The sequence below is a fragment of the Sus scrofa genome, chromosome 8, assembly GCF_054392235.1.
Source record: "Sus scrofa isolate SSC_HxYL_T2T_F1_AM1 chromosome 8, Sscrofa_HxYL_maternal_Yorkshire_Landrace_v2.0, whole genome shotgun sequence".
In the NCBI taxonomy this organism is placed as follows: Eukaryota; Metazoa; Chordata; class Mammalia; order Artiodactyla; family Suidae; genus Sus; species Sus scrofa.
Genome location: NC_139390.1, coordinates 144846041 through 144862657, shown reverse-complemented (window position 1 = coordinate 144862657; position 16617 = coordinate 144846041). Strand labels below are relative to the sequence as shown.

General features: G+C 38.7%; 1 long non-coding RNA gene across 7 annotated transcripts in view; it reads left to right on the top strand.

Moving 5' to 3' along the window:
- Positions 1-16617, top strand: part of LOC102167132 (uncharacterized) — a 659279-nt gene that overhangs the window by 146037 nt on the left and 496625 nt on the right. The window contains exon 1 of one of the 7 annotated variants that reach the window (XR_014813527.1): positions 1286-1334. The exons of the other annotated variants lie outside the window; for them this stretch is intronic. This is a non-coding gene — a long non-coding RNA (uncharacterized LOC102167132). Of the gene's footprint in view, positions 1-1285; positions 1335-16617 lie in introns of those variants that run through there. 7 annotated transcript variants of the gene reach the window in all.

Below are 16617 nucleotides of genomic sequence, written 5' to 3'. Positions count from 1 at the left end.
TGAGATCGCTGATTTCAGTATTGAGTATTGATAAACAAAACACGGAATCTTGTTTTATTTACATTTACTTTAATTGCCATTGTTCATATTTATTTTGCTTTTTTCATGAATCATCAGATTTTTGTCTTTTGCCGGTTTTTCTACCGGGATCCTAGTGTTTTCATACCATTTGTTAGAGGGTTTTTTTTGTTTTTTGTTTTTCTTTTTATGGCTGCACATGCAGCATGTGGAAGTTCCCAGGCTAGAGGTTGAATAGGAGCTGCAGCTGCCAGTCTACACCATAGCCACAGCAATGCAGAATCCGAGCTACCTCTGTAACCTACACCACAGCTCATGGCAATGCCAGATCCTTAACCCAGTGAGCGAGGCAGGGGGTTGAACACGTGTCCTCATGGATACTAGTAGGGTTTATTACCCACTGAGCTACAATGGGAGCTCCCTGTTAGAATTCTTTCTTATGTTAAATGTAATAATCCTTTGCCTGGTATATATGTGGAAGATTTTTTTTGTCCCCCCTTTTATTTTGATGTTGTTTCTATTTTTCGTGTTTAGGATTTTTAAAATTTGTCTGTGTTTGAATCTAAAGATGAAGTATTTAGTTTTTTTTTTTTTTTTTCCTTTTATTTGCTTTTGCGGTTAAATCCTTCTCACCTACCCTCCTCAGCAAATTCAAGTAACTATTCCATTTGAATCTTTCGGTTCTCTAAAATACTATTCCTAAATTTGGGCTCTAATTTATAGACGTAGACTAAATGATGAATATTTAACCCATCGTCGAGTGGTTATTGAGCTATTTAGGGATCTTTCTCAATGTCCACTCTTGCAAGGCTGTTAAAGTAATAACTTCACCCTATTGTGTCATTTCTACTATGTTTGTTCCCATTACATCTCAGACAGGTGGATCTTGTGAGGTGAAGGGAGTATTTACCCTTCCCTGGTTCTGTGTTCTCCTCAACTGGACTTCACGTTCCTGGATTTCTGTGAATATAAAATGGAATTCATCTTCTCAAAATCTCTTTATTGGCCATTAGGTTAACAGAAAGAAAACAAAACTCATTCAGAATTATAATGTGAACTGGTAAATAACTGGACCTGCTTATTAATATGTAGGAATGTTTCTAAAAGATTTGGAAGATTTAGAATTGTAGACGTTTATACACAAATTGGTCGTCACCCATCTACATTGCACTAAAACAGCTGTTTGCACCTAAAACAGCTGAAGGCTAAAACTGGTTTCTACGGCCACGTTTTTCCTAGAGCCATATGGTCACGTAGTGTGCTGTTTAATACAGCCTCTCTATTCACCTTCTTTGGACTTTTTATGCACATAGAATGTGAGTATGCTGGAAACACTGCATATATGTATTGCAAGACAAATTTATCTGTTGATCTATAATATTTTAAACAAATATTTTAAAAGTTTTGTCTATTTGGGCTAATTATTTTTCTGGAGTTTCTAACTATTCCAGTGATGTTAGCATTGACAATTTTAGGGCTTTGCTTCCTGAATTAAATGGAAAAATATCCAAGTCTCAAAAAAGAAAAGAGAAAGGCCCGCAGGTAAGGTGATTTTTACTCTCTTATTTATTATACTTGAACAAATGATAAATATTTGGCTCGAATATTAAAAACAGTAAGGTGAACATATTCTAAACTTTGAAGTCGTGTGAAGCATCTTGCAATACACACAACACATTCATGCAGACATGCTCTAAAAGTACCGTAAATAGTTGAGGAAACTTTGATGAATGGAAATAAATATAAGAACACAGTAACAGTAAAGGACAATATCATCCTACGGAAGTAGTTTTGTAGTTATTAGAGGTGGGTTATAAGTTTGTTTCTAACCTTGTTTGTAATCAGAGGAAAGAAGAACACACTATCAGTTGCATAGTGGACAGTGTCCATAGGACAAACACGCTGTGGTCTTGGAGGAGTTTACTTTTTCTAATAGTGTGATCAGAATATTTAAAATATCAGAAAACACTACACATAAAATAAAAAACGAACTGGGAAAATGAAATAGATCTGACACTGAAAGGGTTAGTGTTTCTCATGTATTTGAATGACAAAAAGATGAGCCCTCCGATAGAAAAACAGGTAAGGGACCTCAACAGGCAGCCCTCAAAAGAACTACGAATGACTAAAAGCATTAAAAACCCTGATCTCATTAGAAATAGTAAAAACGCAAATTGAAACATCAAGGAGAAGTCAGTTTTTTATATGTCAAATTGCAAAGAATTAAAAAAAATATATATATATATACATACATACACATTTTTGTGAGGAGTCAGGAAACCAATAGTCTTAAGCATTGCTGTTTAGTATGTAAATTGATAGTTTTTCTGGAAGGCATTATTTAATACATGTGAAAGTTTTATTTGTTCACTTACCGTTTGACTCAGCAATTCTTCTGCTAGAAATATATCATTAGGAAATCCAAGATGTAGTCAGGGATTTGGTAGCTGCAAAGAAAACCTCATCGCAATACTGTTTACAGTAAAGAAGACTGAACAGTCTTGAGACTCAACAAGGAAGATTTTTTTAAATAAATTGTGGGACATCTCATACATCAGACTAAAAGTGAAACTCTGGCTAGATATTTCTTGACATGCTAAGATGTTCACATTATACTGATTAGAGCAAAACGAGGTTGCAAAATCGTGTCACGTATTATTTTATGCCGAATGCTGTGGAATGAATTGTTTGCCGCCCCTCAGTTTCTGCATTGAGGGTAGGGTCTCTAAGGAGGTAATTAAGGTTAAGTGAGGTCCTAAGTGTGGGACTCTCATCCAGTAGGACTGGTGCAGTGTCCCAATAAGAGAAAGAGGGATGGGAGATGTCTTTCCATCTGTACCCTGCCACCTCCCCTCTGCAGTGTGTGCACACAGAGGAAAAGGCCCCCTGAGGACACGGTAAGGAGGCTGACCGCAAGCCAGTCAGAGTGGCCTCACCAAACACCACCCTCCCAGCACTTTGACCTGTGACTTCCAGCCTGAAGAACTGAGAGAAAGTTTCTGTTGTTCAAGCAACCAATCTGCGGCATTTTCTCAGGCAACCCAAGCAGGCCGCTATCCCCAACATGTGTTTTAATACATTAGCATAGAAAACCAGCCAAGAAAGCCATACGCAAAGAGGTATCATTATCGATCACCGAGCACTTGGGATTATGAATATTTTAAACAGCTGTCTTCATTTTTCATACTGTCTTCTAATTTTTCTGCAATGACATATTATTTTGTAAAGAGATAGAAAATACAGCTTTCCATTTAAAAAACAGAAGAATTCTCCTTTGGTGGGGCCGATGATGTTTTCAACAACTTCTTTATAATACAATAATGAATTCTATATGCCCGCTTCTAATAATGTTTCTCAGTGTGCATTGGTGTCACACACTGAAGCTTAATTCCTCCTCAAGCAATGGTACAAGGGCAAAATTACAGCTTTCATACATAACGATACTGATCGAGTTTAAAATTAGAATATTTAAAAAAGTAAGAGAACTGCATGATCACTTCTTCAGCAAGCTTCCATGAGTAAATTTTTTAAAATTTATTACAAATTTTTTTTTGTCTTTTTTAGGGCTACATCGTGGCATATGAAGGATTCCAGGCTAGGGGTTGAATCAGAGCTGTGGCCACCAGCCCACGCCACAACCACAGCAGCACAGGATCCGAGCCACATCTGTGACCTCCACCACAGCTCATGGCAATGTCAGATCCATAACCCACTGAGTGAGGCTAGGGTTCGAACCCGCGTCCTCTTGGATACCAGTCGGGTTCATTAACCACTGAGCCACAACAGGAACTCCTTCCATGCGTAAATTTTGCAAAACTTGTCTTCCAATAAGGATTGGACAGGATTGGCAGAATACCAAGTTGATCAAAGACTTTAGTTTTGGAATTAGACATCCTGGTTTTTACTCCCATCTGGCTTCTTTTGTTTTCTTTTTTATTTATTTATTACTCACATGACTTTATCACATCTATAGTTGCACTACTTTCTTTCTTTCTTTCTTTTTTTTTTTTTTAGTTTAGACCAGTTTGGCTTCTTACTGAGTCATTTGCAGAAACCCACTTAAGTTCTCTTAAGCTTCAGTTTCCTCATCTGAAAATTAGTGTAGTATTAGCACTCTCATAAGATTGTCTTAAAATTAAATGTGATAATACTTTGAAAGCAACTGCTATAAGACTTAGCTGTTAGGATGGACTGGCGTAAATAATAACGATTAGTTTTAATATGGTTTCAAAGTTCTATTTTCTGTGAAGGAAAGAGCCTGTGAATGCCTTAAAGTGCAGCTATTCTGTGTGTCTGCCTGAAGCAGATATGTATGCTTTTCATGGCTGTTGGTTTTAGCTTACATGTAAAATCAAAGCCTCTAAAACTGAACTTGTTCTTGAGTAGATGTCACCCTGCCTCCATTAAAAAAAAAGAAAATAAGGAGTTCCCATCGTGGCTCAGCAGTAACCAACCCAACTAGTATCCATGAGGACCTGAGTTCAACCCTCACGCAGTGGGTCAGAGATCTGGCGTTGCTGTGAGCTGTGGTGGAGGCCGACAGCTGCAGCTGCGATTCAACCCCTAGCCTGGGAACTTCCATGTGCTGCAAGTGCGGCCCTTAAAAAAAAAGAGAGAAAGAAAAAAGAAATTGAGCCCATGAAGTAGTTCTAGATGATTTTTTTTTTGACTCAGTTTCGTTCCTAAGTCAATAGCCATTGTTTTATAACAGTATTTTATAACTAAAATAATAGTCACATCTGCATAGGGTTATACATATTTCACCTGTTATTTTGGCTGTATAGGGTTATATACCTCTTTATAGAAATTCTTTCTAGATTGTGAACTTTAAAAAATGGTTTTTCTTTAACAGTGATAAGCCCCTCCAAATCTAGGAAGCAGTAAATTGTCAGTGACCTTCACAAAGCATTTGTGTAGCCTTTGCGGACTTTTCCTTCGCCTCTGGAACATAACTTCCACGCTTGCATAAATTTTTCTAGATAATACGGTGCTTTAAGTTACTGCAAGGATTCTGTACTGAATGGCTATACACATTTCTTCCTGAAATCTGTAATGGAGCAAGCTGGTGAGAAGTTTGTGGGCTGCACAATTTTTTGAAATTGTTGCCTGAATGGTATCTTTCCTGAAATATTTTTTTACAAGTCTTAAGAGTACAAAGTAGCCTAAATGAATTAGGATCCCTCCCCAAACCCTTAAATTAATATCAAGAAGCAATTTAGACACCAAGAAGAATTGAGCTCAATGTGTTAGTGAGATGAATAATTGAAGCCTTTGAAGCGGGTGATAGATCTTACTAAGTGATTGCTTCCTTATAAATTCCTAAACAAGATGTCTTCATTGAGAAATGGTGGGGATACTGCCATTTGTCACTTGGCCTATGCATACTTAATCACCTGCATTTTTAGGCCACTAAAGGTATATTCAGAATATTGTACACTGATACATCCATTGAATATGCAAACCAACTCCCCTGAGAGAGACACAGCACCAAGAGGGAATTTGGCTTATTGTTGTTTTATGAGCCAATAAACCATTATTTGTCCCCATCAGTTTTTGTAAAAGTTAATATATTGTTGGGAAAAATATATTACTATTTTAATGCTCACTTAAGTTTACACACTCAGAATTCTTTTTTAAATTAAAATTTTACGTCGGACTCATTGTAGCTGAACTTGCAATAACCCAGTTTAAATTACATTGATTGGTCAAACCATGTATCCATGAATTTGATCAATTGCTACAGTAAAAGGATGATATACAGGTATCTAAAAGGAGAGTTTAACTTCCACTGCTCAGACTAGTGTCATAAACTTTTCTATTCCTTATAGGCATCACACATGCTTTTATACATGAGAGATGTTTTAACTTACCTTGGGCAAGAGGCAGCCTGAAACGGTAGTTAAGAGAACTAGTTTGGAGACAGACACTCTACGGCTGATGCCAGCCCCTCAGGTCAATTACCTAATCTCTCCAAGCTCCGGTTTCCTTATCTGTAAAATGGTGAGAGTAATGGCACCAAGCACACAGGGCCAAGCTAAGGATTAAATGACACACTATGTGCCAGGGGCTTGCACAGAGTCAGCATCACATACTTTTCTCTAGCATTGAATCCTCTCATCTGCTTACCTGCTCACAGTATCTTGTGCTTTTTGCTTATTCCAGCATCTCCACAACCATCATATAAAGCATGTGATGTTTATCCTGCCTTTTTATCCTGCTTTTTTAAACCTTTTGACTACATTAGCTGTCCGTCTGGAACCAGCACAATGACGCTGGCTGAGCAGTGTAAGAGACGAGGTTTAGGAAAAGGAGGTCTTTTTATATGCATGCAATCTGAAATGCTAGATATTTTCTTAAGCTGCATATGCGTGGTTTAATAAAGGCAGCAGTACATGAAAAGAATTTATAGTAGCTAGTTCCATATAATTCTTGTTTCTGCTTGATAATTGTCTTTGGTAAGTATGTAATTTTTTTTCACAGTAGTTATTCCCAGCTGCATATGTGTGCTGCAGAAAGCAAGAGCATATGCAATATATACTATGTATGTATACATGTAGAGAGATTCTGGCACGGGTGTGTGGATTCACACGCATAGACATGCACACACTCACACTCAGTCTATAGATGTCTGTGACTAGAGAGCCAAATGTATGTACGGGCATATAGTCTCCTGCTCTTTTCATTGTGTTACGCATGTCAGAGGCAGCAAGAGTTCTGCTCTCCTCTCTATTCCCCACCCCCCACAAGCTGGAGGGCCAGAAGGTGGGGCGGTACCTCACGATAATGGCAGCAGAAGGCAAAGGGAGCAGACAGCTGGCAAGCTCTGCCCCAATATGCTTCCCTGAAAGAAGCGAGGAAATTTCAGAAGATGCAATGCCTGAATGGCTCACTTTGCAGAAAAAAAGCAAGGTAAAAATTCCTTAGAATGCCGTCCATTTTGATGGGTTGAGGATTGACCATCTTCTCATCACCCCTCAGTAGACTCCCCCAAAACTATGAGTTTATCAACACTTCATCTCGGAAAATATTCTAGAAAAAAATCTCAACCTTTTTTTTTTTTTTTTTGCTCATAAGAGCTGTTCTCATAAGCTTAAATGGATTGCCAATGCCAGGTGTCTCCCTGGAATTTTCTAGAACAAAAACGTACAATGAAACCTCTGCTGTCTTAAAAGTGGGAACATAAGAAATTCTGAATAGCAGATCCCCTGTCATAAGCACTATAACTGAGCTATTTTTTTGTTTTGTTTTGTTTTTTCTTTTGAGTTTTATTGTACTTGATTTACAATGTTATAATAATTTCTTCTGTATCTCAGAGTAATTCAGTTATACACAACTTAGCTATTTTGAACGAAACATTTTCCAAGGTAATTTTATACCTTCTTGCCATCTTAAACAGATTATTCTAATCTCATACTTTCTGATGGTTCAAGGTCACTGTTATAGACAATAATTTTTCCTAGTAAAATATAGTTCTCTTAGGTGCTACTGAAATGTGTAGGATTAGTCCTCTATTATTAGAGGTTTTCCTCTTTTTTTTTTTTTTTGCTCTGAGCCATTATTTCTCCCAAGGTCTATTTTGTCACTTTTAAATCAATTGCCTACTTGAACTATGCAGTCTAGTTTGTTAGGATGTTATAAAAATAGGAATCTTCAATGAGGGCCCAAGCCTGCCCTCTTATAAAAGCCTGGAAGCGTGCAATGTGATAAAAGCTTTTTGTATTCACTCCCTGGTTTGTAAGAGGGGAGGTTGATTATAGGCTGAATTCTGGGTAGACAAGGAATTTCTGTCTTTCTTGAATACTATGATTTGTATAGTGTCTTCTAATGCTTGATTTTGTCCACAAATCCTAATCTAATCTTCACAATTAAATAGTAAACCCCTGGGGACAGAGCCCACATCCAACTATTTTCTTCATTCTTTATAACAACATATGTCATCCTCTACACAAAAACTAGATGTTCACTTACTTGTTGCATAATTATTATCCTGATTTCTGAGCTGTTGGGTGGGGTTATCAAACTAACACATTAATTTCAGCAGCTGCCCACAGGGAGACAGCTGTATCGGTGGACGGATCAGAGGGTTAATGACGTGGGCGCTCTGGGACTCAGTTGCTCAGCCCATGCTGAACATATTCACAGGCAGGCAAGCACGCATGGGCCAGAGACGTGGGTGGTGAAAGAGCTCAGCACATGTGACTTGCAGCAGATTTTCGCTGGGATACCAGTGATCCATGCTAACCTGAGGACTTGGGAGTATGTATAGTCTGACTGCCATTTTGAAATTACACTTGGCCCTTGAATTACACGATTTTGATCTGCTTGGATCCGTTGACACATGGTTTTCAGTAAGTGCATAGCCTTAGGACCTGACGGTCCTTGGTTGGTTGACCCGGCAGATGTGGATACGGATGCCCAAATGGGGATATGGACGGTAAGGTTACAGGCAGATTTTTGACTCCTTGGGGGGTCCGTGCTCCCAATCCCTGCATTGTTCAAGGCTCAACTAAATTTGTAAATTCATATTCGCAAAAACCCCTTGAAGCCTAAAGATATTTGAAGTTTCATAGCATAAACTGTTCCATTCTATGCACACTATGATAGGAGAGCAAGCTTTTGTTTCAGGTTTTATATGACTTGATTTTTATGAGATTAAAGCATGGTTAAACTCTGATTTATTTGTATGTTTTTAATACAGTTAAATATTACATAGCTTATATGCTGAGATATGGTGTGAGAAAGGAGGTGATTTGCTGATCTTTCTAAACATGATTCAGCTATTTATTTTCTATGTCATATTGGTTTTAAATTAGAGAAGAATCAGTGCATAAAATTCCTTTTTTTTTCTTTTTTTTTTTTTAAGGGCTGCTGTACCCACAGCATATGGAAAGTCCCAGGCTAAGGGTCTAATCAGAGCTATACCTGCTGGCCTACGCCACAGCAACGCAGGATCCAAGCTGCATCTGCAACCTACACCATAGCTCGCGGCAATGCCGGATCCTTAACCCACTGAGCAAGGTCAGGGGTCAAACCTGCGTCCTCATGGATGTTAGTCAATTCATGAACCACTGAGCCACGATGGGAACTCCTGGAATTCCTTTTATTCCCTACGTTTCCACTTGTTTTTGATATGCTTGCAAAAACTAACTAGCCAGTTCCAACTGCTCACCTTTACAGGCAGTATTTCTTATGCAAGATTTAGCTTCCCACCACCCCTTAGCATTGTTCTCCTCCTTTAAAGGTATTTTCACCTTCATTCTTCTGCATGTGACTCTCATTGACTGACTGCAAGAAAGATAATTCTGTTTTTCATCCACCTCTATCTCCCTTACGGACTGCTCTCCTCACAAGACCCTTTGACACCAAAACCAGAAACTGTGAACTTTATAGCGTGCTCTTAGGGTCTCTATAATAGGAGTTAGGTTAGCCTACTTCGAGGTTGTCATCTAGCTGCATCCTATGGTTTATCGCGTTGTTGTCTAAGGTTAAATCTTTGTTAGTTTAGATGCTTTTGGCTCCAGTCAAAGAAAATTGCAGCTCCACCTTGTAGGTAGTGACGGCATTGATGCTCTCTCGTGAGCTGAGGGCCCGAAGATGTGGTCAAGGGCTCACACTGTCTTGTTTCTCTTTGCCTCCCTCAGCCTCCGCTGCATCCTAAAAGTTGCTCCACAACCGGTTTCAGCCGCCGGACGAGTCAGTACACGCGTCTCTATTCGCAGACAATAGCAGTGTTGGAACTGTGCTTCTCTAAGTGTGGAGTATGAATTCATTTGTTTTTAGCGGAAATATAGTTGATTTACAAGATGGTTGTAGTTTCAGGTATACAGCAGAGTGATGCAGACATATATTTGTATATTCAGATCATTTTCCACTAGAGGTTACTATAAGATGTTGAATGTAGTTCCCTATGCTATACGGTAATTCCATGTGGCTCATCTAGTTTGTGTGTAGTTGTTTTACCTGTTAGTCTCATACTCATTCTAATTTTCCTCTCCCCACCTCCCTTTCCCTTCTGGTAACCATAAGTTTGTTTTCCGTGTCTGAGAGAGTCTGTTTCTGTTTTGTGTATAAATTCATGGGTATTATTTTTTAGGTTCCACGTATAAGTGATATCATATGATATTTGTTTTTCTCTGCGTAGCTTACTTCACTTAGTACAATATTCTCTAGGTCCACCCATGTTGCTGCAGATGGCAACATTTCGGGGTTTTTTATGGCTGAATAATATTCCACTCTCTGTGTGTGTGTGTGTGTGTGTGTGTGTGTGTGTGTGTGTGTACCACATCTTCTCAGAGCAGTCTTTTGTTAACAGGCACTTGGGTTGTTTCCGTGTCTTAGCTAGTATAAATAGTGCTGCAACGGAGTGCAAGTATCTCTTTGAATTACTGTTTCTGTCTTTTCTGGATATATGCCCAGGAGTGGGATTGCTGGATCATATGGTAGCTATATATATATATTTTTAAGGAACTTCCATACTATTTTCCACAGCAGCTACACCAATTTACATTCCCACCAACAGTGTAGGAGGATTCCCTTTCCTCCACACCCTCTCTACTGTTATTATTTGTAGACTTTTTGACCATAGTCATTCTGATTAGTGTGAGATGATGCCTCATTGTGGTTTTGATTTGCATTTATCTAATAATTAGCAATGCTGAATGTATTTTCATGTACCTGTTCTCCACATCTTTGGAGAAATGTCTGTTTAGGTCATCTTTTTTGTTTGCAAATATTTCCTCCTATTCTGTAGGTGGTTGATGGTTTCCTTTGCTGTGCAAAAGCTTTTAAGTTTGATTAGGTCTCATTTGTTTATTTTTCCTTTTAATTCTTTTGCCTTGGGAGACTGATCTAAAGAAACATTGCTTCGATTTATGCCTGAAAATGTTTTAGCTACAGTCTCTTCTAGATGTTTTGCAGTAGCATGTCATACTTTTTTCTTTGGTTTGTTTAAGCCAGCTTAAGTCACATACGCATTTTTGGATTAACAGTGGCGTCAGGCGAAAGCTGAACTCTTCCTGGCTTAGATGTGTCATCCCCTCTGGTGTGGGAGAAGGCGGACATGGTGCAAAATCAAATTCTTCTCGGAAGAAGTGGGGAAAAGCAGGGGTGGACGTTGGAGACAATCAGTGGCGTCTACCGAGACACACACTGATGACCTTTTAGAAACAGAGACGCTGATGTTTCCACTTACTTATGCGGTAGCCACCTCTGTAAAACATGCAGATCACCTGACCCCCTTGCTGTACAGTGGGAAAAAAAAAATTATAAAAAAAAACAAAAAAAAACATGCAGATCAGCCTTTGGTAAACAGTGACGTACTGGAACTAGCTTCCCCAGGTTTTCTCAAGGTGATTGTTACATTTTCAGATTGCTCATTTTGCAATCTGGTTAATAAATCTTTAGTAGTTTTAATTAGCCATGATGGAATTGCTTATAATAACAGACCTTACTTCAAAGGATTATTGAGTGAGGATTAAATGAGTGAATATGTATAAATTAGTTAGAATATGTATAAATTAGTTAGAACATTAAATGAGTGAATATGTATAAATTAGTTAGAACACATAGCAAAGAGCAAGTACTATACACATTAAGTATTGGTATCATTTAAAAAATACATTTTAAGGAGAAAAATGTCACTGACTTTGATAAACCATAAGTGTTTTTCATTTATAGTCAACCAAAGTGAATAAATATGCAGTAATCACATGGTCTTAGCCACTCTGCTCTACTACTTCTTTATATTCATTAATATGCACAAAATAAAACAATTACTTTTTAAGCAATGTCCAGTCTTTTGGGGAGCAAGGTAAGAGGTCAATAAATAATTTACATTACAGAAAAGTTGGAAATATGAATAGGAATGATAAAGAAAAAATTCATACAAAATCCAGAGTTCCCTTTGTGGCTCAGTGGTTAATGAACCGGATTAGGATCCATGAGGTTGCAGGTTTGATCCCTGGCCCTGTTAAGTGGATTAAGGGTTTGGTGTTGCCATGAGCTGTGGTGTAGGTCACGGACATGGCTACGATCCCACGTGGCTGTGGCTGTGGTGTAAGCCAGCAGCTATAGCTCCGATTCAACCCTTAGCCTAGGAACCTCCATGTGCCACAGGTGTGGCTCCGAAAAAGCAAAAAAAAAAAAAAAAAAAAAAAAAAATTTCATACAAAATCCTATTCTCTAGAATATTCATTAATACTGTTTCAGTTTGTTCTAGTGTTTTTCCTGAGTTTGTTTGTATGCGTTTGAGTCAGAGCACTCCTTTATTCATTTACTATTTTGCAAACATGGGACCCAGAACACTTCCTACAACACTTTAACAAATCAGTCAATTTTGAAAGGGTTTTTTTTGGGGGGGGAGTAATAGCTTATTTTTTAATTAATGCTGTCAATTAGAAAACACTTCTTAGCTAATCAATGTGATATTTTCTTGATTTATCCTTTTAAATGACACTACCAGTTATTGAAAGCGTACTATTATTATGTTGTAAACAAAATAAAACAAAAAAACCATGTCTGTTGGTTTTTGATAACTGCTTGTATTTCTTACCAGACCTTAATGTCCTGTGTTTTATATTTACCTACCACCTGGTAAAATTGAGTATATGCCCATGCCGGGATTGATGGAGCAAAAATGACTTCAAAACAAGGCCTTTATGAACATGTATTCCGTTTTCCTGGCAAATTTCTGATTTTTTTTCCTCCAAACATATGCATATCTGAAATTCAAATCGAGTGCTCCTTACCTCATGCTCTCCTCCATACCTCTAATGAGGTGGAAAAGTGTACATTAATGATGGAAAGGTATTTAGTGCTGAACAGAGTTAATTGCTTCTAATCACTGCTTACATCCATCTGGTTTTATGGTAGACCACAAACCTCTTCACTGGGCTTGCACGTTGACATATTGAAAATCACAGAGATGCACTGGCATCTTGCATATTGTGCTTGTGTTGGAGAGGCTGCATTTTCATGGAGCCCCAATGGCAGGCATTGGGACGCAGATCAACTGGTGCACGTTCTGTTAGAACTGCAGGGAGCCCTGGTGAACTGGCCTCCCCAGGCTCACTTGGAAAGCAGTGGAAGGCTACCGCCTGTCAAACACCGGACGGAAAGCTGTGGAAGAGCGCCCGAGGTTGGATACCATGGGCCTTTGCCATTGAAGTGGAGTCGAGGTCATGATGTTGGCGATTGTCTAATTTCTTCCCCCAAAAGCAATAGGGTTAGGACTCTCTTCTATATGGTAACTGTACATGCACTGGGGAGAGTCAGCAGAGAAAGTATTACATGAGCAAAGAACCAAGGTTCAAAACTAAACTAAACACAACCTTTTATCTTGTGCCCAATAATAATGGCCTCTTAAGATTCGAAGGTTTAAGCAGTATTTTCTCAGAACTTTAGGATGATCAAAGGAAACCCATAAGCACATGAATTAGGATAAAGAAGCTTTATTATAACATAGTAACACTTGGGCTAGAACTAATTAGACTGTCATTAGTACAATGAGTCATTGGTTGCTACCTATGGATAATAAAGGATTTAGGAAGTTAGCGTGTGAAATACAACCTGCAAATTCCGTGACAATCTAGAAAATTTGATAGGAGAGCATACTTACCATAAGATATATCCTACACTGTAGGTGATCTTATTTGTTAAATTAGGAATAGTGCCCAAATCTTACAAAAAAGAGAAGCAAGGAAGGAAAAGACGAGAAGGAGGGTGTGTCTAAGAATCTGACCCCACTTTTGCTTTTTCTAGTTCCTTCCTGTTAAGGGTGAGTGACTCTCGAAAGAGGTAATTAAGTCATAAAAGGTATACAATTTAAAGCTGACCAGTGATTTAGGTAATATATGATAATATGTACTATCTTCATTTCCTACATGACAAAACCGAGGCCCAGAAAGATTAGGTGGCTTGTCCAAGACAAGTCAGGGGGTTACTTTCATGGCAGAACTCGAGTCAGAGAACTGATCAACATCACATGTCTTCACTTGGATAAGAAAACCTGCTAGTTTGCAACCCACACTACCAATGAAACTCAAACCAACACGGAGTGCTCTTCATTGCCCGTTTTGGTATCCTATTTTTATGAAGGAAAAAAATGACAAGATCTTGTCAGTTTTTTTGGTAGAAAAACAACTTAGACACTGTAGAGTATGACAACTGTATATTTAGCTCAATCTCTATATGTAAAATTCTGAAGTCCTTCAGGCTTTCTGAATCATGAAAGGATTGTGCAGTTTGGAGTGATAATTAAGTCTAATTTAAATATTAATAAAGTTAAGATTTATTTAAAACATTGATACTCCAGATATTTTATACATGATAACTATTGGTCCAAACCCCTCATTACCCATCAGAGTATATAAACGGAATTTCAACATAGTTCAGGTTTTTTTTTTTGAGGGGGGGTGTCTTTTTATCTTTTAGGGCCACACTGGCGGCATATGGAGGATCTCAGGCTAGGAGTCGAATTGGAGCTGTAGCCACCGCCCTACACCACAGCCACTGTAACTCGGGATCGCGGAGCTGCATCTGCAACCTACCCCACAGCTCATGGCAATGGCAGATCCTTAACCCACTGAGTGAGGCCAGGGATGGAACCCACCGTCCTCATGGATGCTAGTCGGGTTTGTTAACCACTGAGCCATGATGGGAACTCCACATAGTTCAGCTTTTTAAACTAATTAAATTGTCATGATCTCACTTCTGCTATTTTCTAATGTTTTAGTGCTTGGACTAAACTGAATTTCTGTGTCTTCCATGCTTCCTCTGTTAATCTTACAATTGAGCTGAAATTGAATAAAATTAACCTGATTTAAGTTATTTGGAAAGATTTTCCACACAGCCATAATTTTGGTCTCAAGGTTTTGCTTAGATAATTTAAGGTTCAAGGGAGCTAGCTATGTGCTCAGTTCAGTTCATGTGTGCGTAAATGTGCTTTCTTTAGTTTTGGTCTACCTATGTGGCATTTTTGCACTCTAGTAGAATACCCAAGGACTCATCTTTATTCTTCCTTCTTCTCTTTCTTTATTTTTTCTGGTTGATAAACACACACACACACACACACACACACACACACGATATCTAACATATACACATATGTATAGAATTCAATCATTAGGGAGCAGATTCATAAATGAATTGTGCCCTTTCTAAAGACTCTACAATATTTCAGTATATTTTATTTGTACTTCATCACCTCACCAATGACTTGATTTGATTTGATGATTGAAATGCAGATTTTTAAAACTCTGTTTTGGCCATATCTTTTCTCTCCTTTCGCATCTTCAGCATTCAGCATGAGTGGACGGCCAGTATGGGCTTGGTTGACTGGACGAGGCTTAAATGAAGAGTAGCCATTACTTCCATCGCTTTAATTACGCCATCCTCACGCCATGATGGACCTTGCTCCATTTCCCTCCGGTAGACCTGACAGACTCTAACTGACCTAATTGAGACCAGATGACAGCTCAAATACGGCCTCATAAAGAAGTAATCACACTAATCTAATGAGCAAGCTGTTATGATGCTGGCTTATAGGAAGCTGCCTTTTAATCCCTCCGTCTTTCTTTTATTCTTTTTAACTGCACTCCCAATCTCCTCCTCCACTCTCGAGGACTTCAGTGGACCTTGGGGGGGACATCAGCTTCATTCCCTGTTCTTTGCTCTACAAGACATGCGGTGACACCATTCTTTCCGTCTTTTCAGTGTAGACATGTCGGGCACACTGAAAAGTTGGAAACCTAGATCAGTGATCCCACATGTAACCACCATTCACACTCAGTGACTGTAAATGTTATTTTCTGCCATGTACGTTTTGTCGTCTGTTTTATATGAGTCACTTGAAAATTTCAACGCATTGTTACATCCCATCCCTGGGTACTTCATCCTATGTTTCAAAAACTAAGGTGTTCTCCTAAACATGTATACCTTAGCAAATTAATAATGATATCCATTCTTTACTCTTTTTTTTTTTGGTGATTGTTCAAAGTCACATTAGTTTTAGATGTTTTCTAACTTTCAGGCTTAATAACATGTCTCAGGCTCAGCTTGTGCTTTTTCCTTGTCCTAGATCTGAAATCAACTGTGGTCCAGGGAGCCCAGGATCAAGAGCTGAGCTACTATGCTTGTTGCCACAGGAATGTCATTGCTTCTATAGTTTTTTCTTTTTCTCTTTTTATGGCCCTACCTGCTTGGCGTATGAAAGTTCCCGTGATAGGGGTCAAATTGGAGCTGCGGCTGCGGCCTAGCCACAGCAACACCAGATCTGAGCCACATCTGCAAGCCATGCCAGGCCTGCAGCAATGCTGGATCCTTAACCTTCTAAGCCAGGCCAGGTATTGAACCTGTATCGTCACAGAGACAATGTTGGGTCCTTAACCCGCTGAGCCACAGTGGGAACTCTGACTTCTAAGAAGACTTTTCAGTGGAACAGCTAGGGTGTACACATGTGTGCATGCACACATGTTGAATTCTAAATTGTACTTCAACTTTAATAGTGTTTCGTAGTTTTTTAGGTTATCACGTATATGACATGCATGTATGTTATGTTCATGCTGAAAGTTTTGTTACCTCATAGCTTTAACATACATATTT